Source organism: Nerophis ophidion, linkage group LG02 (genome assembly GCF_033978795.1).
Source record: "Nerophis ophidion isolate RoL-2023_Sa linkage group LG02, RoL_Noph_v1.0, whole genome shotgun sequence".
NCBI lineage: Eukaryota > Metazoa > Chordata > Actinopteri > Syngnathiformes > Syngnathidae > Nerophis > Nerophis ophidion.
The window spans coordinates 84,572,827-84,598,104 of record NC_084612.1 but is presented as its reverse complement, the minus strand read 5'-3'; the positions used below and the strand labels follow the sequence as shown (position 1 = coordinate 84,598,104).

At 39.2% G+C, this 25,278-nt stretch overlaps 1 protein-coding gene across 3 annotated transcripts in view; it reads left to right on the top strand.

Moving 5' to 3' along the window:
• Window positions 1-25,278, top strand: part of slc7a10a (solute carrier family 7 member 10a) — a 77,535-nt gene that overhangs the window by 10,657 nt on the left and 41,600 nt on the right. The window contains exons 1-2 of one of the 3 annotated variants that reach the window (XM_061892597.1): window positions 13,628-13,690; window positions 13,766-13,831. The exons of the other annotated variants lie outside the window; for them this stretch is intronic. The gene's annotated coding sequence lies outside the window, so the exon portion shown is untranslated. Of the gene's footprint in view, window positions 1-13,627; window positions 13,691-13,765; window positions 13,832-25,278 lie in introns of those variants that run through there. 3 annotated transcript variants of the gene reach the window in all.

Below are 25,278 nucleotides of genomic sequence, written 5' to 3'. Positions count from 1 at the left end.
AAAGCATGTTGTTTCAACGTTGTATTGGTGTTGTAGAATATTGGTTCGGAAATGACCTAATTTCAACGATCAAATCAACGTCACAACATTAATTAAACGTCGTCAAAAAACATGTTGTTTCAACGTTGTATTTGTGTTGTAGGGCATTGGTTGGAAAATGACTAAAATTCAACGATCAAATCAACATCACAACACAACGTTGATTAAATGTTTTCAAAATACATGTTGTTTCAACGTTGTATTTCTGTTGTAGAATATTGGTTAGGAAAATGACCAAATTTCAACAGTCGAATCAACGTCACAACACAACATTAATTAAACGTTGTCAAAAAGCATGTTGTTTCAACGTATTTGTGTTGTAGAATATTGGTTGGAAAATGACCAAAATTCAACGAACAAATCAACGTCACAACACAACGTTGATTAAATGTTTTCAAAAAGCATGTTGTTTCAACGTTGTATTTGTGTTGTAGAATATTGGTTCGGAAATGACCTAATTTCAACGATCAAATCAACGTCACAACATTAATTAAACGTCGTCAAAAAACATGTTGTTTCAACGTTGTATTTGTGTTGTAGGGCATTGGTTGGAAAATGACTAAAATTCAACGATCAAATCAACATCACAACACAACGTTGATTAAATGTTTTCAAAATACATGTTGTTTCAACGTTGTATTTCTGTTGTAGAATATTGGTTAGGAAAATGACCAAATTTCAACAGTCGAATCAACGTCACAACACAACATTAATTAAACGTTGTCAAAAAGCATGTTGTTTCAACGTATTTGTGTTGTAGAATATTGGTTGGAAAATGACCAAAATTCAACGAACAAATCAACGTCACAACACAACGTTGATTAAATGTTTTCAAAAAGCATGTTGTTTCAACGTTGTATTTGTGTTGTAGAATATTGGTTCGGAAATTACCTAATTTCAACGATCAAATCAACGTCACAACATTAATTAAACGTCGTCAAAAAACATGTTGTTTCAACGTTGTATTTGTGTTGTAGGGCATTGGTTGGAAAATGACTAAAATTCAACGATCAAATCAACATCACAACACAACGTTGATTAAATGTTTTCAAAATACATGTTGTTTCAACGTTGTATTTCTGTTGTAGAATATTGGTTAGGAAAATGACCAAATTTCAACAGTCGAATCAACGTCACAACACAACATTAATTAAACGTTGTCAAAAAGCATGTTGTTTCAACGTATTTGTGTTGTAGAATATTGGTTGGAAAATGACCAAAATTCAACGAACAAATCAACGTCACAACACAACGTTGATTAAATGTTTTCAAAAAGCATGTTGTTTCAACGTTGTATTTGTGTTGTAGAATATTGGTTCGGAAATGACCTAATTTCAACGATCAAATCAACGTCACAACATTAATTAAACGTCGTCAAAAAACATGTTGTTTCAACGTTGTATTTGTGTTGTAGGGCATTGGTTGGAAAATGACTAAAATTCAACGATCAAATCAACATCACAACACAACGTTGATTAAATGTTTTCAAAATACATGTTGTTTCAACGTTGTATTTCTGTTGTAGAATATTGGTTAGGAAAATGACCAAATTTCAACAGTCGAATCAACGTCACAACACAACATTAATTAAACGTTGTCAAAAAGCATGTTGTTTCAACGTATTTGTGTTGTAGAATATTGGTTGGAAAATGACCAAAATTCAACGAACAAATCAACGTCACAACACAACGTTGATTAAATGTTTTCAAAAAGCATGTTGTTTCAACGTTGTATTTGTGTTGTAGAATATTGGTTCGGAAATGACCTAATTTCAACGATCAAATCAACGTCACAACATTAATTAAACGTCGTCAAAAAACATGTTGTTTCAACGTTGTATTTGTGTTGTAGGGCATTGGTTGGAAAATGACTAAAATTCAACGATCAAATCAACATCACAACACAACGTTGATTAAATGTTTTCAAAATACATGTTGTTTCAACGTTGTATTTCTGTTGTAGAATATTGGTTAGGAAAATGACCAAATTTCAACAGTCGAATCAACGTCACAACACAACATTAATTAAACGTTGTCAAAAAGCATGTTGTTTCAACGTATTTGTGTTGTAGAATATTGGTTGGAAAATGACCAAAATTCAACGAACAAATCAACGTCACAACACAACGTTGATTAAATGTTTTCAAAAAGCATGTTGTTTCAACGTTGTATTTGTGTTGTAGAATATTGGTTCGGAAATGACCTAATTTCAACGATCAAATCAACGTCACAACATTAATTAAACGTCGTCAAAAAACATGTTGTTTCAACGTTGTATTTGTGTTGTAGGGCATTGGTTGGAAAATGACTAAAATTCAACGATCAAATCAACATCACAACACAACGTTGATTAAATGTTTTCAAAATACATGTTGTTTCAACGTTGTATTTCTGTTGTAGAATATTGGTTAGGAAAATGACTAAAATTCAACGATCAAATCAACATCACAACACAACGTTGATTAAATGTTTTCAAAATACATGTTGTTTCAACGTTGTATTTCTGTTGTAGAATATTGGTTAGGAAAATGACCAAATTTCAACAGTCGAATCAACGTCACAACACAACATTAATTAAACGTTGTCAAAAAGCATGTTGTTTCAACGTATTTGTGTTGTAGAATATTGGTTGGAAAATGACCAAAATTCAACGAACAAATCAACGTCAGAACACAACGTTGATTAAATGTTTTCAAAAAGCATGTTGTTTCAACGTTGTATTTGTGTTGTAGAATATTGGTTCGGAAATGACCTAATTTCAACGATCAAATCAACGTCACAACATTAATTAAACGTCGTCAAAAAACATGTTGTTTCAACGTTGTATTTGTGTTGTAGGGCATTGGTTGGAAAATGACTAAAATTCAACGATCAAATCAACATCACAACACAACGTTGATTAAATGTTTTCAAAATACATGTTGTTTCAACGTTGTATTTCTGTTGTAGAATATTGGTTAGGAAAATGACCAAATTTCAACAGTCGAATCAACGTCACAACACAACATTAATTAAACGTTGTCAAAAAGCATGTTGTTTCAACGTATTTGTGTTGTAGAATATTGGTTGGAAAATGACCAAAATTCAACGAACAAATCAACGTCACAACACAACGTTGATTAAATGTTTTCAAAAAGCATGTGGTTTCAACGTTGTATTTGTGTTGTAGAATATTGGTTCGGAAATGACCTAATTTCAACGATCAAATCAACGTCACAACATTAATTAAACGTCGTCAAAAAACATGTTGTTTCAACGTTGTATTTGTGTTGTAGGGCATTGGTTAGGAAAATGACCAAATTTCAACAGTCGAATCAACGTCACAACACAACATTAATTAAACGTTGTCAAAAAGCATGTTGTTTCAACGTATTTGTGTTGTAGAATATTGGTTGGAAAATGACTAAAATTCAACGATCAAATCAACGTCACAACACAACATTGATTAAACGTCATCAAAAAGCATGTTGTTTCAACGTTGTATTTGTGTTGTAGGATATCGGTTAGAAAATAACCAACATTTAAAGTTCAAATCAACGTCACAACACAACGTTGCTTAAATATTGTCAAAAAATATGTTGCGTCAACGTTAGAAATGACCAAACTTCAATGCTCAAATCAAGGTCATCACCTGACGTTGATTCAAAGTCGACATGTTGCTTAAACGTTGTATTTGTGTTGCTCAACGTCAGGAACTCATTTTGAAAAACTTTCATTATAATTATTACACCAAATAATACATTGCCAGAATCCAGAATAGTCTCTGAATGGAATAGTCACCCCGATTATGGGACTGGGATCACATCGTTAACACACCTGTTCAAAGTGTCATTTCAATGTTAATATGTGCACTTATTAGAACAAAATGAAGGTTATGGCAGGCAAAACAAACATTTGTCTATTTGAAGCATCCTTCCATCCATCCATTTTCTACCGTTTCTCCATTTTTTGGGGTCTAATCAATCAATCAATCAATGTTTATTTATATAGCCCCAAATCACAAATGTCTCAAAGGACTGTACAAACCATTACGACTACAACATCATCGGAAGAACCCACAAAAGGGCAAGGAAAACTCACACCCAGTGGGCAGGGAGAATTCACATCCAGTGGGACGCCAGTGACAATGCTGACTATGAGAAACCTTGGAGAGGACCTCAGATGTGGGCAACCCCCCCCTCTAGGGGACCGAAAGCAATGGATGTCGAGCGGGTCTAACATGATACTGTGAAAGTTCAATCCATAGTGGCTCCAAGACAGCCGCGAGAGTTCAGTTCAAGCGGATCCAAGACAGCAGCGAGAGTCCCGTCCACAGGAAACCATCTCAAGCGGAGGCTGACTTTTTTTGGGCTTTAGGAACATACGGTACAATACAATCAGCAAGATAGGATGGAGCTAGACCGTGTAGTATTTTATACTTAAGTAGTAAAACCTTAAAGTCACATCTTAAGTGCACAGGAAGCCAGTGCAGGTGAGCCAGTATAGGTATATATGTATGTATATATGTATATAAAGGTATATACAGTATAGGTATATATGTATGTATATAAAGGTATATACAGTATAGGTATATATGTATGTATATATGTATATAAAGGTATATACAGTATAGGTATATATGTATGTATATATGTATATAAAGGTATATACAGTATAGGTATATATGTATGTATATATGTATATAAAGGTATATACAGTATAGGTATATATGTATTTATATATGTATATAAAGGTATATACAGTACAGGCGTAATGTGATCAAACTTTCTTGTTCTTGTCAAAAGTCTAGCAGCCGCATTTTGTACCAACTGTAATCTTTTAATGCTATACATGGGGAGACCCGAAAATAATACGTTACAGTAATCGAGGCGAGACGTAACAAACGCATGGATAATGATCTCGGCGTCTTTAGTGGACAGAATGGAGCGAATTTTAGCGATATTACGGAGATGAAAGAAGGCCGTTTTAGTAACGCTTTTAATGTGTGACTCAAAGGAGAGAGTTGGGTGGAAGATAATACCCATATTCTTTACCGTGTCACCTTGTTTAATTGTTTGGTTGTCAAATGTTAGAGTTGTATTATTAAATAGAGGTCGGTGTCTAGCAGGACCGATAATCAGAATTTCCGTTTTTTTGGCGTTAAGTTGCAAAAAATTAGCGGACATCCATTGTTTAATTTCATTAAGACACGCCTCCAGCTGACTACAATCCGGCGTGTTGGTCAGCTTTAGGGGCATGTAGAGTTGGGTGTCATCAGCATAACAGTGAAAGCTAATACCGTATTTGCGGTCTAAAATAGGTGTTGAGGCAATAAGGTGTGTTTTTTAAAGTGCGTTTATCCCAATACTGGAACAAAGTGATCCTAGATCAGGGGTCGGCAACCCGCGGCTCCGGAGACGCATGTGGCTCTTTGATCACTCTGATGTGGCCCAGCTGCATACTTGCCGACCCCCACGATTTTTCCAAGAGGTTTTCCTGATTTCAGTGCCTTTCCCAGAAATATTCCTGGGCTAATACTCACCGGTTTATACCCGCACAACTATTTTGAGGGCGTGTCGTGGTGACAATGCTTTTACACACTCCAATCCATATCATCGTGCCCGCCTTCAGGACACGCTAGCCGCGTGCCGGCCGGTCAGATGTAGCATGCGACTCCTGCTAGCACACATCATTGACTGCAAGGCATACTTGGTCAACAGCCAGACAGGTTACACTGAGAGTTGTGACATAAACCACTTTAACACTCTTACTAATATGCGCCACACTGTGAACCCACACCAAACAAGAATGACAAACACATTTCGGGAGAATAATAATAATAATGATGGATTAGATTTATATCGCGCTTTTCTATTGTTAGATACTCAAAGCGCTCACAGAGAAGTGGGAACCCATCATTCATTCACACCTGGTGGTGGTAAGCTACATCAGTAGCCACAGCTGCCCTGGGGTAGACTGACGGAAGCGTGGCTGCCATGTTGCGCCTACGGCCCCTCCGACAACCACCAATCATTCATTCATCATTCATTCACCAGTGTGAGCGGCACCGGGGGCAAAGGGTGAAGTGTCCTGCCCAAGGACACAACGGCAGCGATTTGGATGTTAATAGGTGGGAAGCGAACCTGCAACCCTCAGGTTTCTGGCACGGCCGCTCTACCCACTACGCCATGCCGCCCCATCCGCACCGTAACACAACATAAACACAACAGAACAAATACCCAGAATCCCATGCATCCCTAACTCTTCCGGGCTACGTAATACACCCCCCGCTACCACCCAACCCCGCCCACCTCGCACCAACCTGGCTGTAATGTCAACATGGTCCCCCGCTGTGTCCAGAAGACACAAGATAGACAGATAGATACTACTATATATAGTACAAGGCTGGCGTCCTACGACTGGAGCTTCACTTAGCTGTGTCAAGATTATTTGGTGACGAACCCCAAGATGCAGAGATGGAGGCAGGCATGGAGTGAGAAAACATGATTTAATAAAGATACTAAGACAAAATCAAACAAAAGGGTACTAACACAAAGCGCGCACGAGGCGGATAACAAACTAAGGGTCTTTAGCATAGAAGCTAGCAAGAAACAAAAAAGAGCCTAGCGTGGAAGCTAGCGGGTTGCAAACAGGAAAACAGTAGTCGTTACTTGTACAGTGAAAACAAAAAGAAGCAGGGAACAAAAGACAGTAAGTTACAAACAAACTACGCTGCAATAAAATGACACGATAACAACGACAGGAGCGACATGTGGCAACGACAATGATCCGGCACTGACTGGAAGACAAAGTGGGTACAAATAGGAGCGGGCTGATCGACACCAGGTGTGGCCAGGTGCCAATCAGCCGCAGATGAGGTGACAACAGCACACAGGGAGACAAACAGGAAGCTGAACCAAAATAAGAGCACTTGACAGGAACTAAAGACAGGAGATACCAAACACAGAGGAAACAAAGACAAATGCAGAGGAAAAAACTAAAACATAGACAAACTGTCATGGGGAAAGCCTGACAAGCTGTTTTTTGTTTTTTTTTGTTTGCTGGTGTCAGCAATTGTACCGCAAATGCAATTCAGTTTGAGCAGGAGGTGGAATGTCTTAATGAGCGCCCGGACTCGCTCTCCAGGCCCTCACCAGTCCACTAGAAAGATTGAAGTCGGACTCGCAGCATGCTGACATGCCTCAGAGAATTAAGGACACATTTCTGCAGTCCTCAAGGATTGGACCGTCTGTCCTGCATGTACTGCACAGTACATGTACATTACATATATATATATATATATATATATATATGTATATATATATATATATATATATATATATATATATATATATATATATATATATATAGATAGATAGTACTTCATTGATTCCTTCAGGAAAATAAAACATTCCAGCAGCAGTGTACAGAGTTGAGATCAATTAAAGAGTAAAAAGTAAATAATGGGTGTCACAGAACCGCATGGCTGCCGTTTAGTTACCCCGAGATGCAAGAACCAGAACAGTCAGGCTCCAGTCAGGCCAATGCACACCTGGCTTACCGAAACCGACACCAAACCAACGATGGTGAGAGTGCTGTTGGCAGATATGTCGAAAGCTTTTGAGGTAATTGACCATGGGATCCTGGTGCAAAACATATCAGACTTAGGACTGCCTGGCTCCATAGTTACATCTCAGGAAGGAGACAGAGAGTGGTGGCAAATGGAGCTCAAAGACCCTGGATTGAAGTTACATCTGGGGTTCCACAAGGGGGTGTTGTCTCCCCATGTGTCTTCCACCCGGAATGCTGTGTTTGAGGACACATCGGGTTATCGAGAGCGATCCCCATATCCAGCATCATGTCAGACACAAGTATGTGCCAGGAGGCACAAAGGCTGGACCATCCATCCATCCATCTTCTTCCGCTTATCAGAGGTCGGGTCGCGGGGGCAACAGCCTAAGCAGGGAAACCCAGACTTCCCTCTCCCCAGCCACTTGGTCTAGCTCTTCCCGGGGGATCCCGAGGCGTTCCCAGGCCACCCGGGAACGTGTCCTGGGTCTTCCCCGTGGCCTCCTACCGGTTGGACGTGCCCTAAACACCTCCCTAGGGAGGCGTTCGGGTGGCATCCTGACCAGATGCCCGAACCACCTCATCTGGCTCCTCTCCATGTGGAGGAGCAGTGGCTTTACTTTGAGTTCCTCCCGGATGGCAGAGCTTCTCACCCTATCTCTAAGGGAGAGACCCAAACTCATTTTGGCCGCTTGTACCCGTGATCTTATCCTTTCGGTCATGACCCAAAGCTCATGACCATAGGTGAGGATGGGAACGTAGACCGAGCGGTAAATTGAGAGCTTTGCCTTCCGGCTCAGCTCCTTCTTCACCACAACGGATCGGTACAACGTCCGCATTACTGAAGACGCCGCACCAATCTCACGATCCACTCTTCTGGACCAATGGGCAGCAAATAAGAAAATGATACTCAACGGGAAGAAGTCGGTAGAACTCCGGATACGTTTTGCCGGAAATCCACCACAACCTCCTGCACTGATGTTGGGGGGGACAGGAGGTCCCTGTCCTGGAAACAACAAAGTACCTGGGTTACCACCTCCGCCAAAACCTGACTGGAGATGTGCACCTGGAAAAGGCAATAAAAACTGCACTACCTCACAATCATGGCCAGACATGGACTACCTGCAGACCACCATGTTACTCTCTACACCATGGGTGCCCATTACGTCGATCGCGAGCTACCAGTCGACCGCGGGGGGTGTGTCAGTCGATCTCCAGCCAGGCTTTTAAAAAAAATAGACCTAAAAATGAGTGATCATCAATCTTCACCAAGACGTCACTTAAATGACATTCACGGTACCGGAGGGTCTTGTGAGATGACGCTGGCTGCTGCAAGATCATTATTATGAAAATATGACCGAGAGGAAGGCGAGAAACACTTTTTATTTCAACAGACTCTCGCGCCGTACCTTCCGTCAAAACTCTGAAGGCCGACTGCACATTTCCTATCTTCACAATAAAAGCCCTGCTTCATGCTGCATGCGCTAACTAAATACAGAGTCTCGGAAAACTGGCGTGCACATCACTCAGTGCTCTTAGTGGGTTGCTCCAAAGAACAAAACAGGCTGAGCTAGAGTCAAGTGAACAAGCTGAGAGCAGGTAAGATGACTTTAATATCATCAACCAAAACAAACATGAATTAATAAAGTCAAGTCAAGTCAACAAGCTGAGCACAGGTAAGATGACTTTAATATCATCAACCAAAACAAACATGAATTAATAAAGTCAAGTCAAGTCAACAAGCTGAGAGCAGGCAAGATGACGTTAATATCACCAACCAAAACAAACATGAAGCAGTCGTCCAAACATAAGTTCCAAACATTGAAATATCTTCGAACACCGAGGAGTGTTCGAGTGAAAACATAAATAGACATACACTGATTGGCAGCAGGTGTGCACCGGCTGGCAATCAGCGGCAAGTGAGAAGAGAAACAGTGCGGCGCAGAACATACAGGAAATGTACCAAAATAAGAGCACTGACGGGAAGTAAATACCAAAAAAAGGAAAACCAACAGAAATGAAGTGACGGATCGTCACAATGGGGTTATAATGGAAACAAAATAGAAAAAAATATTACAATAAGAATAAAAATACAAAGCAACAATTAGAATATAAATATAACAGTAAAACAAGAATATAACAAGAGAAACTAGGCAGTAGTGACCATGTTATAATATATATATATATATATATATGTATATATATATGTATATATATATATATATATATATATATACACATATATATATATATATATATGTAGGTGTGGGAAAAATCACAAGACTATTTCGTCTCTACAGAACTGTTTCATGAGGGGTTCCCTCAATCATCAGGAGATTTTTTTTTTGTTTTTTTAGTAGTCTTGTGATTTTTCCCACACCTACATATTGCGCTCTATCACGGTATCGAACACTATTCTCTGGATAATCCAATCAAGATATATATATATATATATATATATAGCTGTGGCTACAGATGTAGCTTACCACCATCAGGTGTGAATGGATGTTGAGTCCCACTTCTCTGTGAGCACTTTGAGTATCTAACAATAGAAAAGCACGATATAAATCTAATCCATTATTATTATTATTATTATTGTATGTGAACTTGCTTGGACATTCACTCAATAATAATAATAATAATAATATTAATAATAATTACAATAATAACAACAATACATATGTTTTTGGGGTGTAGAATTTTATATGTGTGATTGTTTGGACATTAACTCAATAATAATAAAAATAATAATAATAATAATGTCAACAATAATAATAATAATAATAATAATGATAATGATAATGAGAATAATAATAATAATGATAATAATAATAGTAATAATAATAATAATTGGGACGGCGTGGCGCAGTGGGAGAGTGGCCGTGAGCAACCCAAGGGTCCCTGGTTCAATCCCCACCTAGAACCAACCTCGTCACGTCCGTTGTGTCCTTGAGCAAGACACTTCACCCTTGCTCCTGATGGGTGCTGGTTAGTGCCTTGCATGGCAGCTCCCTCCATCAGTGTGTGAATGTGTGTGTGAATGTGGAAGTAGTGTCAAAGCGCTTTGAGTACCTTGAAGGTCGAAAAGCGCTATACAAGTACAACCCATTTATCATTTTTATATATTTGTATATATAAATATGTATACATAATTACTAAATGAGGCTTTCGTTTCTTTCCTTCCGACCTGCTCTGTGATGAACCTCGCAGGTATAATTGTTGATTACTGTTGCCATGGTAGCGTAAGAACTGTTCCTTGGAGAGTAACCACACTTTAACAAAACAATGTGACCCTGGTGGTCCAACAATGACACATCTTTAACTCTTTCAAAGCCTGAACCAGTTAGTTTTTGACGGATAATTCCAATTATTGGAAACTGGAGCTTATATTCGTCCTTTTGTACAAATCAATTTCCATGTGTGATTTTCAATTTGTATCATATTTGACACCGTCGGTCAGAAAATATTATTTGATGTTATTTTTTATAAGAGATCAAAACATAATGTAACACATGGAATCACTATCATGTTTTTTTCCAAACATAAAAATAATATTATTTGTCATCTTTCCCCAGCTGCTCACTCATTTTTTTTTAGCATTTTCAAAAGCATCTTCAATGTTGTCATTATTTGACATCTAAAAAAGAAAAATTACAAAGACGACGTCAGTATGAATTTTTCTAAAATTTCTCCTAGTAGGGACTGTCTTTTTTATTTTATTTTATTTGGTAATTAATCAATCAATCAATCAATCAATCAAAGTTGACTTATATAGCCCTAAATCACAAGTGTCTCAAAGGGCTGCACAAACCACACAAGTGTCTCAAAGGGCTGCACAAGCCACAATGACATCCTCGGCTCAGATCCCACATCAGGGCAAGGAAAAACTCAACCCAATAGGACAAATCTTCTACCGATTAATTTGTTTGATTAGTAAAACACACTTTGTAGCCATGATGCAACTTTTATGTTATAAAATTGTTGAAATTAACAAAGATTTTTCCGCAGCGGTACTCAGTTGTAATACACTCTTCCACCACTTGTGGCAGTAATGACAATAGCAAACATACAGAAGGGGTCTGAGAAGGTTCTTCAGCGCAAGAATTATGACTAAAGTGGTGACACTTACATTTGCATGAAAGTGTCAATCAATCAATCAAAGTTTACGACATCCGCAGTACAGAGCACACATAAAGGCAAGGAAAAACTCACCCCAGTGGGACGTCGATCATATATGTCACCGATAAATGCGTTCTGAAATGAGTTATTTACACAGAAATATTCTGTAAATGTTTATTTACATACCTGTAAATGTTTATTTACATAACATTTTTTTTGTTTTCAAACGGTGTCTGTAACCCGGTAGTAAAACGGCTGACCAAACAAAACGGAAGTCATCGTCATGGACCCGCTAGCTGCCCAGGCTAGCTCTCCGATCAGCTAAACAGACGCAATAACTCCTCAGTGACGTTTTGGTGAATTTGTGGAGCTGAAACAAAACAAAAAAAGAATGCCATTGTAAGTTATGAAAACTAACACAGACACTTGTAAAGGTGTTAGCATAATAGCTAATGCTAACGACGCTAAATTGATTACATTACAATGGCACGAATTAACATGAGTAGTACCGTTATGGGTGGCTAGAAGAAAAAATGTACTTCTACTGGTTTAAAGCACTAAACAGAAGGTAGTATTGCAGACGTTCACCCCGCAACACCTGGTCCAAAAAACTGCACAATAACACACCATTTATTGTCAGTATTAGTTGGTGACGAACCCCAAGATGCAGAGATGGAGGCAGACATGGAGAAAGAAAACATGATTTCATTTAAAACACTAAGACAAACACAAACAAAGGGTACAAACAAAAAGTGCGCACGTGGGCGGATAACAAACAAAAAGACCTAGCGTGGAAGCTTGCAGGTATCTAGCAGGAAAACAGAAGTCGTACTTGTAATAAAAAAACAAACTGGAAGCAGGGAACAAAAGACAGTGAGCTAAAAACCGCTATTAAACATAGCTTAGCTGCATTGACACGACAAGATAGGTAGCAATGACAAGTGCGCCATGCAATACAATAATCCAGCCCTGACTGGAAGACAAAGCAGGGACGGCGTGGCGCAGTGGAAGAGTGGCCGTGCGCAACACGAGGGTCACTGGTTCAAATCCCACCTAGAACCAACCTCGTCACGTCCGTTGTGTCCTGAGCAAGACACTTCACCCTTGCTCCTGATGGGTGCTGGTTGGCGCCTTGCATGGCAGCTCCCTCCATCAGTGTGTGAATGTGTGTGTGACTGGGTAAATGTGGAAGTAGTGTCAAAGCGCTTTGAGTACCTTGAAGGTAGAAAAGCGCTATACAAGTACAACCCATTTATCATTTAAATAGGAGTGGGCTGATTGACACCAGGTGTGGTCAGGTGCGAATCAGCTGCAACTGAGGGGAAACAAAGCACTCAGTGAGACAAACAGGAAGCTGAACCAAAATAAGAGTGCTGACAGGAACTAAGGACAGGAAATACTAAACACACCGAGGAAAAACTAGAACACAAACAAACTGTCAGCGGCAAGACTGACATTTATGTCTCTTTGCATGTGTTACATGAAAATTATTTGCCTTAAGGCCATCAGCCAAGAAAAATCCAAATTAATGTGCAAAATTAGGGAATATGTAACAACTGCTTAACGTATTTTCCGGTGTATAAGCCACACCTACTAAATTTAATATGCATTTGTTCCAAAAATTATCCGCACCGGACTAAAAATCGCAGATATGTATGGTGTCCTTTTTTTTTCTTTTTTTTTTTCTTCTTTGTCATGAAAAAGGGACGTTTTTGTCATGAAAAAGGTAGTTTTTTGTGGTTGGTGCACTATTTGTAAGTGTATATTGTGTTTTTTATGTTGATTTAATAAAAAAAAAAAAAGTATTTTTTTATTTTTATTTTTTTTTTATAAAAAATTATTCTGCGGCCGGTACCAATCGGTTCACGGCCGCAGCCCGGTGGTTGGGAACCACTGCGTCATTACGTCACGCGGTCAGGTGACCTAACGCGGGAAGCATAAAACCCGGTAGTGGGCTGCTTCCAGGAAGAGCGAGATTGCTGCAGGTATGTGACTCGATTTTGACGCTTTAATTATTAACTAAGCCTTCTAAACTGAAATGTAGTTATGTCAAACTATAGGAGCCGAATACCAGAGCCGTCGGTCGTCGCGCAAGAGTGTTTGAGTGTGATTTATCTGCGGAATTGGTGAGTTGCATCTGTGTAGCTTCACGTAGCCTAGCCGCTGCATTGGTTTTGAATGGAGCTGTTAGCATCTACTTATATGCCTGTTTCTCTGAATATAGTTAACTCAATGGCGTAGAATTGGGTAAGGACGCTAGGGACACGTCCCTACCCAATATCCAGCCGCTACTGTGTAGTCACTATCAATACAAGCGCTGCCCGTAATGTTTAGTCAATGATTATGGCACAGAAAGGGTTAAATGTCGGTCTCTGCTAGAAGTCCCGCCTCTAACCTTGATTGGTTGCCACTTTCACGCTAACTTCCCTGTGATTGGCTGTCCCCGCTGTCACTCCTCACTGTGGAAAAAAAACAGTGCCACCTATCCAGACGTTAGCTCCAAATTAGCACTGCATCTCCTCTTTTTCCTCGGCTTTTTTTTCCAGGTGAAAGTCAATGCTCAGTCCCCTCTACCATTGTTAACCCTCCCCGTAGGTGAAAGTTAACCTTAAACATGTGAACTCAACTACTTTAGTCCGTTTTTTAACATCGTAAAAACATCAGCTGTCTTTTTCTACGGACTGCAACAGTCCGTTGTCATGGATACATGACAACAACTTCCATTCATAGCAGTCATACGTGCCTGAGGCGGCGTGATAGCCTACGCCAGGGGTGCCCATTACGTCGATCGCGAGCTACCAGTCGACCGCGGGGGGTGTGTCAGTCGATCTCCAGCCAGGCTTTTAAAAAAAATAGACCTAAAAATTAGTGATCATTAATCTTCACCAAGACGTCACTTAAATGACATTCACGGTACCGGAAGGTCTTGTGAGATGACGCTGGCTGCTGCAAGATCATTATTATGAAAATATGACCGAGAGGAAGGCGAGAAACACTTTTTATTTCAACAGACTCTCTCGCTGTACCTTCCGTCAAAACTCTAAAGGCCGACTGCACATTTCCTATCTTCACAATAAAAGCCCTGCTTTGTGCTGCCTGCGCTAACTAAATACAGAGTCTCAGAAAGCTGGCGTGTACAAGCGATCCCTCAGAAAGCTGGCGTGCACAAGCGATCCCTCAGAAAGCTGGCGTGCACAAGTGATCCCTCAGAAAGCTGGCGTGCACATCACTTGTGCACGCCAGCTTTCCGAGACTCTTATTTTGTTAGCGCAGGCAGCATGGAGCAGGGCTTTAAATGTGAAGATCGGAAATGTGCAGTCGGCCTTTAGAGTTTTGACGGAAGGTATGGCGCGAAAGTCTGTTGAAATAAAGTGTTTCTCGCCTTTCTCTCTGTCATTTTTTCATAATAATGAACTGGCAGCAGCCAGCGTCATCTCACAAGACCCTCGGGTGCCGTGAATGTCAATCAAGTAAGCTACGGAATTTGCCGCCAATGTTTTTCTTGTAAAGTGTATGGAAGCTGGATGAATTAGATGCCAAAAACCAACCACTTTCATGTGGTATTGTACAGAAAGGACAACTTTTTTTCTCCTCCATTTGAAAATGTGGGCGTTATCATCATTACTGTCTGATTCCAATCAATGCAAGTCATCAGAATCAGGTAATACACCAACTTATTTTCTTGTCTTCGTGAAAGAAAGACATCTATATGGGTTACACATGCTTGTATTATCATTAAACACATTTAACTTGTTTACAAAAATGTCTCTTTCATAAATAAAAAAATATAAATGATATATATAAATGAGGTAGATCCCCTCGGGTTGGTCAATTGAAAAGTAGCTCGCCTGCAGAAAAAGTGTGGGCACCCCTGCTTTACCGTATAACATCTGTATGACGTGAAATTTTGATTGCTAATGTAAAAAAAAAAAAAAAAAAGTAAACTTTCAGAGTGCTGCCTTGGAGCACTTTTGTGTTCCCACCAATCTCAAAATCGAACCTACTCCCTTGAGTTAACTCAATGAAAACCTTATCACTGTCAACAATTGTCTGATTGTTCTTGGGTTGTTTTACTTGTTGATGGTTGTCAGTGCTATGCAACCAAGGCACTTTATGATGCAGTCCAGTCAACCACTGTGTCTGCTATGCACCTTATTTGTGGATGCAATGTTTACATTTTGATATTAGAGAAATGAATATTTTGATATAACAATTATATTTATTCTAATTGGATTTATGAATTATTTATTGTACGATATTAAAGGCCTACTGAAATTAGATTTTCTTTTTCAAACGGGGAAAGCAGGTCCATTCTATGTGTCATACTTGATCATTTCGTGATATTGCCATATTTTTGCTGAAAGGATTTAGTAGAGAACATCCACGATATAGTTCGCAACTTTTGGTCGCTAATAAAAAAGCCTTGCCTGTACCGGAAGTAGCAGACGATGTGCGCGTGACGTCACGGGTTGTGGAGCTCCTCACATCTGAACATTGTTTACAATCATGGCCACCAGCAGCAAGAGCGATTCAGACAGAGAAAGCGACAATTTCCCCATTAATTTGAGTGAGGATGAAAGATTCGTGGATGAGGAAAGTGAGAGTGAAGGAGTAGAAAGGGGAAAAAAAAGTTTTAAAAAAAAGGCGATTGCAGTGGGAGCGATTCAGATGTTCTTAGACACATTTACTAGGATAATTCTGGAAAATGCCTTATCTGCCTATTGTTTTACTAGCGTTTTAGTGAGATTATATAGTACCTTAAAGTCGGAGGGGTGTGTTGACCGCCAGTGTCTCTGTGGGAGGAGGTAATATTCCGCGGCAGCTGCTGTAGGACGCATCCGACGCAGGCTCTGCTCATAACTACGGTAAGAGCCAACTTATTACCACAATTTTCTCACCGAAATATATTAGAGAAATGAATATTTTGATATAACAATTACATTATTTATTCTACCTGGATTTATGAAATATTTATTGTACAATATTAAAGGCCTACTGAAATGAGATTTTCTTATTTAAACGGGGATAGCAGGTCCATTCTATGTGTCATACTTGATCATTTCGTGATATTGCCATATTTTTGCTGAAAGGATTTAGTAGAGAACATCCACGATATAGTTCACAACTTTTGGTCACTAATAAAAAAGCCTTGCCTGTACCGGAAGTAGCAGACAATGTGCGCGTGATGTCACGGGTTGTGGATCTCCTCACATCTGAACATTGTTTAAAATCATGGCCACCAGCAGCGAGAGCGATTCGGACCGAGAAAAGCGACAATTTCCTCATTAGTTTTGAGTGAGGATGAAAGATTTGTGGATGAGGAAAGTGTGAGTGAAGGAGTAGAAAGAAAGAAAAAAAAAGGCAATTGCAGTGGGAGCGATTCAGATGTTATTAGACAAATTTACTAGGATAATTCTGGAAAATGCCTTATCTGCCTATTGTTTTACTAGTGTTTTAGTGAGATTATATAGTAGCTGAAAGTCGGAGGGGTGTGTTTACCGCCAGTGTCTCTGTGGGAGGAGGTAATAGTCCGCGGCAGCTGCTGTAGGACGCATCCGACGCAGGCTCTGCTCATAACTACGGTAAGAGCCAACTTATCACCACAATTTTCTCACCCAAATATATTAGAGAAATGAATATTTTGATATAACAATTAGATTATTTATTCTAACTGGATTTATGAATTATTTATTGTACAATATTAAAAGCCTACTGAAATCAGATTTTCTTATTTAAAGGGGGATAGCAGGTCCATTCTATGTGTCATACTTGATCATTTCGTGATATTGCCATATTTTTGCTGAAAGGATTTAGTAGAGAACATCCACGATATAGTTCACAACTTTTGGTCGCTAATAAAAAAGCCTTGCCTGTACCGGAAGTAGCAGACAATGTGCGCGTGACGTCACGGGTTGTGGAGCTCCTCACATCTGAACATTGTATACAATCATGGCCACCAGCAGCGAGAGCGATTCGGACCGAGAAAGCGACAATTTCCTCATTAGTTTGAGCGAGGATGAAAGATTTGTGGATGAGGAAAGTGTGAGTGAAGGAGTAGAAAGAAAAAAAAAAAAAGGCAATTGCAGTGGGAGCGATTCAGATGTTATTAGACACATTTACTAGGATAATTCTGGAAAATGCCTTATCTGCCTATTGTTTTACCAGTGTTTTAGTGAGATTATATAGTACCTGAAAGTCAGAGGGGTGTGTTGACCGCCATTGTCTCTGTGGGAGGAGGTAATAGTCTGCGGCAGCTGCTGTAGGACGCATCCGACGCAGGCTCTGCTCTTAACTACGGTAAGAGCCAACTTATTACCACAATTTTCTCACCGAAATCTGCTGGTTGACCGCTTTGTTCCATAGTAAATCTTCACCTGTGTTTGTGTGGCTAAAAGCTTCCCACCTCCATCTTTCTACTTTGACTTCTCCATGATTAATTGAACAAATTGCAGAAGATTCAGCAACACAGATGTCCAGAATACTGTGTAATTATGCGATTAAAGCAGACAATTTATAGCTTGGATTTGGTTGGAAAATAATGTCTGCTACAACCCGAGACGTCAAACGCAAGCGACGTTTTCAATACAACACTTGGCGGGAAATTTAAAATTGCAATTTAGTAAACTAAAGCGGCCGTATTGGCATGTGTTGCAATGTTAATATTTCATCATTGATATATAAACTATCAGACTTCGTGGTCGCTAGTAGTGGCTTTCAGTAGGACTTTAAGGAATATACTTGCTATTTGAATACAAAAGTGTTATTTAGTACTTGAATGTATTTTGTGTGTGCACTGGAAATTTGATTTGATTGGTCTAGAACTGGTCGGACTGTCTTATTGTGGCGGTCCACTTCCTGTATGATCAGTGTCAGAACTTGGTCCGCATTGCCGGCAGTAAGTGGAACACATTTCCAGTGAGGGTTGGACTCCGCCAAGGCTGTCCTTTTGTCACCGATTCTGTTCATAACTTTTATGGACAGAATTTCTAGGCGCAGTCAAGGCGTTGAGGGGTTCCGGTTTGGTGACCGCAGGATTAGGTCTCTGCTTTTTGCAGATGATGTAGTCCTGATGGCTTCATCTGACCGGGATCTTCAGCTCTCACTGGATCGGTTCGCAGCAGAGTGTGAGGCGACCAGAATGAGAATCAGCACCTCCAAGTCCGAGTCCATGGTTCTCGCCCGGAAAAGGGTGGAATGCCATCTCCGGGTTGGGGAGGAGACCCTGCCCCAAGTGGAGGAGTTCAAGTACCTAGAAGTCTTGTTCACGAGTGGAGCGTCTTCAGTAATGCGGACGTTGTACCGATCCGTTGTGGTGAAGAAGGAGCTGAGCCGGAAGGCAAAGCTCTCAATTTACCGGTTGATCTACGTTCCCATCCTCACCTATGGTCATGAGCTTTGGGTCGTGACCGAAAGGATAAGATCACGGGTACAAGCGGCCCAAATGAGTTTGGGTCTCTCCCTTAGAGATAGGGCGAGAAGCTCTGCCATCCGGGAGGAACTCAAAGTAAAGCCGCTGCTCCTCCACATGGAGAGGAGCCAGATGAGGTGGTTCGGGCATCTGGTCAGGATGCCACCCGAACGCCTCCCTAGGGAGGTGTTTAGGGCACGTCCAACCGGTAGGAGGCCACGGGGAAGACCCAGGACACGTTGGGAAGACTATGTCTCCCGGCTGGCCTGGGAACGCCTCGGGATCCTCCGGGAAGAGCTAGACGGAGTGGCTGGGGAGAGGGAAGTCTGGGTTTCCTTGCTTAGGCTGTTGCCCCCGCGACCCGACCTCGGATAAGCGGAAGAAGATGGATGGTCTAGAACCTGAACTAGAGTCTGAAGCTTTATGCCTTGAACCAAACCAACTGAACTGAATCCACCCAACCGAGCCCCGGGCGGGTAGGAGGCTCCTCAGCAGCCGCCCTCTGGTTTTCCCTTGTTTGTTTTACCAAAACGCAACATATTCATTTCGGTCCTCTTGAACTTTCACCTTTTACCGTCCCTTCACTAAAACCCCTCCGGACATTACTGAATCAAGTACTGACATTGTAAATATTGAACGTTTTGTGAATTTGTTGAATATGTGAATGGCCATTCAAATTTACATGTCTGTTGTTGTTAATGTTTCCTATTATTCTTTAATATAATTTGGTACCATTTAAACTTAAATCCTGTGTTCAGTCTCCATTCCTAGAGCTGAATTTAGTTCTTCGGATCTAGCCCAGTTACTGCAGGTCATTCACTGTTTACTTAGTACTTGTATAGTGCTTTATTAAAGTAACATACAGGCTACAAACATCCACCACTAACTTGGATTTTCTTCACTGGGCTCACATTGACCAGTCCGACTGGACCAATGGCGGTACGACAAACGTTCCCAGTAGGTGGCGCCAGTGGGCTCTTGCCTGGGTTCAGTCGGAGCGACCCGACGCAGAATTAGTTCATCCCGGCCGAGCTGGGCCACAAGAAGAAGGATGCGAGCCAGAGGAAGGAGGAAGGAAAGGTCATAAATCCAAGTCACAAAGGACTAAATGCCCCCCCCCCCGTTGGTTTGTGGCTGAGACGCCATTACTATTCTGAAACATCTCCTTCCTCCTCCGCCTGGCAGCGAATCCTCGCTCCCACATCGGGTTTTTCCTCAAGAACTGAAACCTGTTTGCTTTTCAAAGTCAGCAGCGAGCGTCATTGGGTGACTGACACATAAATATATATTATCAGTAGTTCATCATTCAGATAGCAATATGGACACCATATTTCTTCTCGGTGGGGAGAAAGGTGAAGTCTGGAAGCAAGGTTGGTTGCAAAGACACTCTCTGGTAACGCAGCCAATCAGGTGACAGTATAAATGTGGCACCTCCCCTTTATCTCTAAAATCCTGAAAAAATGTGTCGCACAGCAGCTAAATGAATACTTTGCATCTCACAATCTTTGCGAAACCTTTCAGACGGGTTTCACTTTTACACTTTGCACTATTTTTGTACATTTTATCAAGCATCTCTTACATATTCCTTTTTATATTTTTTAGAGCTTATTAAGTGTTTAATGTGATTTTACTATTTTGTTGACATTGTTTTGCGTGTTTTCCATGCTTGTGTTGACATTTTTTTCTGCCTTGATGGATAGATTATAACCACAAGAATGTTACAGTGGAAAAAAATGCATATTTTTCATAGACCATTTAAAAATGACGATAATTATTGCTATCTACTTTCACATGTTTTCATTTATTCATCCTAACCTCGATTCGGACTTCCTGCTAAATGTCGCACGTCCCCTTTATCTCTAAAATCCTGAAAAAATGTGTCGCACAGCAGCTAAATGAATACTTTGAAAGGTTTCGCAAAGATTGTGAGATGCAGATGGGTTTCACTTTTACACTTTGCAGTAGTTTCTTACATTTTATCAAACATCTCTTACATATTCCTTTTTTTTTTTTTTTTTTAGAGCTTATTCTTAAGTGTTTAATGTGATTTTACTATTTTGTTGACATTGTTTTGAGGGTTTTCCATGCTTGTGTTGACATTTATTTCTGCGTTGATGGATAGATTATAACCACAGGAATGTTACAGTGGAAAAAAATCCTTATTTTTCATAGACCATTTAAAAAGGACGATAATTATCGCTATCTACTTTTCACATGTTTTCATTTATTCATCCTAACCTCGATTCGGACTTCCTGCTAAATGTCGCACCTTCCCTTTATCTCTAAAATCCTGAAAAAATGTGTCGCACAGCAGCTAAATGAATACTTTGCATCACACAATCTTTGCGAAACCTTTTCAGACGGGTTTCACTTTTACACTTTGCACCATTTTCCTACATTTTATCAAGCATCTCTTACATATTCCTTATTTTTTTTTAGAGCTTATTCTTAAGTGTTTAATGTGATTTTACTATTTTGTTGACATTGTTTTGAGGGTTTTCCATGCTTGTGTTGACATTTATTTCTGCCTTGATGGACAGATTATGACCACAGGAATGTTACAGTGGAATAAAATCCTTATTTTTCATAGACAATTTTAAAATTGACGATAATTTTCGCTATCTACTTTCACGTTTTCATTTATTCATCCTAACCTCGATTCGGACTTCCTGCCAAATGTCGCACCTTCCCTTTATCTCTAAAATCCTGAAAAAATGTGTCGCACAGCAGTTATGTTAATACTTTGCATCACACAATCTTTGGGAAACCTTTCAGACGGGTTTCATTTTCACACTTTGCACTATTTTCCTACATTTTATCAAGCATCTCTTACATATTCCTTATTTTTAAGAGCTTATTGTAAAGCGTTTAATGTGATTTTATTATTTTGTTGACATTGTTTTGAGGGTTTTCCATGCTTGTGTTGACATTTATTTCTGTCTTGATGGATAGATTATAACCACAGGAATGTTACAGTGGAAAAAAATCCTTATTTTTCATAGACAATTTAAAATTGACGATAATTATCGCTATCTAATTTCCCATGTTTTTATTTATTCATCCTAACCCCGATTTGTACTTCTTGCCAAATGTCGCACCTTCCCTTTATCTCTAAAATCCTGAAAAAATGTGTCGCACAGCAGCTAAATGAATACTTTGCATCTCACAATCTTCGGGAAACCTTTCAGACGGGTTTCACTTTTACACTTTGCACTATTTTCTTACATTTTATCAAGCATCTCTTACATATTATTTTTTTTAGAGCTTCTTGTTAAGTGTTTGTGATTTTACTATTTTGTTCAATCAATCAATCAATGTTTACTTATATAGCCCTAAATCACTAGTGTCTCAAAGGGCTGCACAAACCACCACGACATCCTCGGTAGGCCCACATTAGGGCAAGGAAAACTCACACCCAGTGGGACATCGTTGTTGACATTGTTTTGAGGGTTTTCCATGCTTGTGTTGACATTTATTTCTGCCTTGATGGATAGATTATAACCACAGGAATGTTACAGTGGAATAAAATCCTTATTTTTCATAGACCATTTAAAAAGGATGATAATTATCGCTATCTACTTTCACATGTTTTCATTTATTCATCCTAACCTCGATTCGGACTTCCTGCTAAATGTTGCACCTCCCCTTTATCTCTAAAATCCTGAAAAAATATGTCGCACAGCAGCTAAATGAATACTTTGCATCTCACAATCTTTGGGAAACCTTTCAGACGGGTTTCACTTTTACACTTTGCACTATTTTCTTACATTTTATCAAGCATCTCTTACATATTCCTTTTTTTTTTTTTTTTAGAGCTTAAGTGTTTAATGTGATTTTACTATTTTGTTGACATTGTTTTGAGGGTTTTCCATGCTTGTGTTGACATTTATTTCTGCCTTGATGGATAGATTATAACCACAGGAATGTTACAGTGGAATAAAATCCTAATTTTTCATAGACTATTTAAAAATGACGATAATTATCTCTATATACTTTCACATGTTTTCATGTATTCATCCTAACCTCGATTTGGACTTCCTGCCAAATGTCGCACCTTCCCTTTATCTCTAAAATCCTGAAAAAATGTCGCACAGCAGCTAAATGAATACTTTGCATCTCACAATCTTTGGGAAACCTTTCAGACGGGTTTCACTTTTACACTTTGCACCATTTTCTTACATTTTATCAAGCATCTCTTACATATTCCTTATTTTTTTTTAGAGCTTCTTGTTAAGTGTTTAATGTGATTTTACTATTTTGTTGACATTGTTTTGAGTGTTTTCCATGCTTGTGTTGACATTTTTTTCTGCCTTGATGGATAGATTACAACCACAAGAATGTTACAGTGGAAAAAAATCCCTATTTTTCATAGACCATTTAAAAATGACGATAATTATTGCTATCTACTTTCACATGTTTTCATTTATTCATCCTAACCTCGATTCGGACTTCCTGCTAAATGTCGCACCTCCCCTTTATCTCTAAAATCCTGAAAAAATGTGTCGCACAGCAGCTAAATGAATACTTTGAAAGGTTTCGCAAAGATTGTGAGATGCAGATGGGTTTCACTTTTACACTTTGCAGTAGTTTCTTACATTTTATCAAGCATCTCTTACATATTCCTTTTTTTTTTTTTTTTTTTAGAGCTTATTCTTAAGTGTTTAATGTGATTTTACTATTTTGTTGACATTGTTTTGAGGGTTTTCCATGCTTGTGTTGACATTTATTTCTGCGTTGATGGATAGATTATAACCACAGGAATGTTACAGTGGAAAAAAATCCTTATTTTTCATAGACCATTTAAAAAAGACGATATTATCGCTATCTACTTTCACATGTTTTCATTTATTCATCCTAACCTCGATTCGGACTCCCTGCCAAATGTTGCACCTTCCCTTTATCTCTAAAATCCTGAAAAAATGTCGCACAGCAGCTAAATGAATGCTTTGCATCACACAATCTTTGCGAAACCTTTCAGACGGGTTTCACTTTTACACTTTGCACCATTTTCTTACATTTTATCAAGCATCTCTTACATATTCCTTATTTTTTTAAGAGCTTCTTGTTAAGTGTTTAATGTGATTTTACTATTTTGTTGACATTGTTTTGAGGGTTTTCCATGCTTGTGTTGACATTTATGTCTGCCTTGATGGATAGATTATAACCACAGGAATGTTACAGTGGAAAAAAATCCTTATTTTTCATAGACCATTTAAAATTGACGATAATTATCGCTATCTATTTTCACATGTTTTCATTTGTTCATCCTAACCTCGATTCGGACTTCCTGCCAAATGTCGCACCTTCCCTTTATCTCTAAAATCCTGAAAAAATGTCGCACAGCAGCTAAATGAATACTTTGCATCTCACAATCTTTGCGAAACCTTTCAGACGGGTTTCACTTTTACACTTTGCACTATTTTCTTACATTTTATCAAGCATCTCTTACATATTCCTTATTTTTTTAGAGCTTCTTGTTACGTGTTTAATGTGATTTTACTATTTTGTTGACATTGTTTTGAGCGTTTTCCATGCTTGTGTTGACATTTATTTCTGCCTTGATGGATAGATTATTACCACAGGAAGGTTACAGTTGAAATAAATCCTTATTTTCCAGAGGCCATAAAAAATGACAATTATCTTTATGGACTGATATAAAACACTTACATTTGTGATACAGTTTTCAGCCATATCGCCCAGCCCTAATGTTGGATTAAAAAATATACTGGACTATACTCATTTAGTTTGGCATAAACCAGCAGTGGTGTGTCCAGACTATTTTGTCAGGGGTGGCACAGAGTTCTGCAAGGGTGTATTTTTAAATTGTGTATGGTACTATTAGACATTTTTACACTGTCCCCGTAGTTCAGTGGATAAGTTTTTGTATCACATGTTTTCACGTCCTCAGTTGGTTTTTGATTAATTGGACTATGAGTATGTAAGGTTGTCCAAGTTAGTACCTATAAAATAAGTCAGTGTGTACGCGGTAACAATAATGGCTGTGACCCGCTACCTCTGGTTGGCATACCAAATGTCAGTCTCTTAGTTCATGTTTTAAAAATAAATTTAGGACAATCTCTTGGATTAAACACGTCTTTGGCGCACCACTAGATTTTTGTAAAAAAAAACAAAAAAAAACTTGTTTTTTTTTAAATGCAAACACCC